Raw genomic sequence first — 1,777 nt, 5'->3', positions numbered from 1 at the left:
GAATTATTCACTTTAAAATGGTTCGTTTTGTGACATGTGAATTTCACCTCAATAAATTATTTTTAAAAGCAAATAGGCAGTTGTTGGGATTTGGCTCACAAGCAGTAGTTTTCTGACACGTGACCAAGATCAACCTTCAGTTCTTCGCTTAAACTCATTCCAGGCAACCCTAATGTGCATTTATGTAACATCTACCTGCATACTTATGACAGGTCACTCACTACCCCACAAGGTACTTTTGTTTCACTTATGGACAGACCCTGATCCTATCTGGAGGGTTTTATTCATATACAAAGTCTCCCTCCCTATGCCTTCAATCCACAGGAAGTTTACTTATGATTGTCTGCTTCACTAAAGGGACTCCATGCCAGGTTGATTTAAAGGATGAGTTCACTCTACCTGGAGAAATACTGAAGGGGGACATGCTTATACGCTAAAGCACCAGGCAAAGAGAAACTGAATCCCTTAGTTACCTATACTCGACAGGATGGACTGACTTCTCACATACACACACATCCATCATCATCAGATTTTTATTAGATGGAAGATACCTAGGGTTGGCTCAAAGGAAAGTGGTGACCATCGGCAAGCACTCCTCCACAGGGGAGAGGAGGCACCCCTGGCTGTGGAGGTGGGTACTTATGAGATTGAGGGTCAGGGTCTCCAGCTTAACTTTGGCTACCCAGGAAGCTCTTCCCCTTGCCACTCAGTATGACCAGTGCTGGCATGAAAGGGTCTGCAGTGAGCTAGTTCAACTTGGCTAGCAGTTCTTCTAGTTCTGGCTGAACTTTGAACCTTCCTTTGAAGTCTTCTTCAGTGTGCTCACTCCCTCACTGACAGTCTGACTCCTTCAGGAAGATTGCTTTGAATTATTTCCAAGAAAATCTCTACATATGTAGCGCTCCAACCGCTGATCTGAACCACTCGCCCATGGGTGGTAAGAACTGAGTCCAGGAGCATTTTGCTGCCTTGGTCCTGCAACTGCAACGCCTCCACGGTTTTGGTGGGCATCGCATAACTTTCCTCGACTTTAATGGAGAGATGGTAGCAGAGGTTGTGAACATACTGGGCATAACTCTCTGCCAGGGCCATATCATAGGCAGTCAGGTGAATGTTTCAAACCCCATATTCATCATCTGTCCCCAGATTAATGTGTCTCACTTCCACTTTTCCCCTCTTCTTCCTGGGCTGAACAGGAAACAAAAGAGAAAGAAACTCTTGTGCTTTAACTAGGTGCTTGTATCTTCCAATGCCACGCGTGGGCTGTGACCTGTAGTGCCGACTGATGCTCAGCAGAATGCCACCTGCAGAATAGAGGGGATTCTCTCCTGAGGTTCTGAACCTCAAGAGGGAAAAGGCTTGCTTAAAAATGGTGTCATTCCTCAGACACAGCACCTTTCCCAGAGCTCCATTCATCCTTTGCTGCCACGCGGCCTGTAATTGTGCCAGATGAAGATCGGCCCAAGAAGCCGCGACCGCTGGGCATCCGAAAACACTCTATTTTTTCAGTTTTATCTTCCAGTTCACAGAGTTTCTTTCTCTTCAGCTCTACCTAACATGACATTTAATCCATCCATAGGATTTTTAAATTTTTTTGTACATTTTAAATTTCTAAAAGTTCTATTTGATTCTTTTTCCTATTTGTAAGGGAGGTTTTTTTTTTTTAATAGTCTTGTCTGTTCGAATTTTCAAGCTTATTTTGAATTGATTTAGACATATTCCATTTCATATTCCATTTATGATAATCCCAAAGTCCCTGTGGGTCTGTTCTAGTGTC

The 1,777-nt window shown here is 43.7% G+C and overlaps 1 pseudogene across 1 annotated transcript; it reads right to left on the bottom strand.

Annotated features, from left to right (window-relative positions):
* Positions 1–738: 738 nt before the first annotated feature.
* Positions 739–1,482, bottom strand: LOC308626067 (large ribosomal subunit protein mL48-like; annotated as a pseudogene). Its single transcript has one exon. The product of its transcript is annotated as a large ribosomal subunit protein mL48-like (transcript).
* Between the last annotated feature and the right edge of the window lie 295 nt (positions 1,483–1,777).

This window comes from Mesoplodon bidens (genome assembly GCF_964165515.1).
Source record: "Mesoplodon bidens genome assembly, chromosome: 12".
In the NCBI taxonomy this organism is placed as follows: domain Eukaryota; kingdom Metazoa; phylum Chordata; class Mammalia; order Artiodactyla; family Ziphiidae; genus Mesoplodon; species Mesoplodon bidens.
This window is presented reverse-complemented; position numbering and strand designations above follow the sequence as displayed.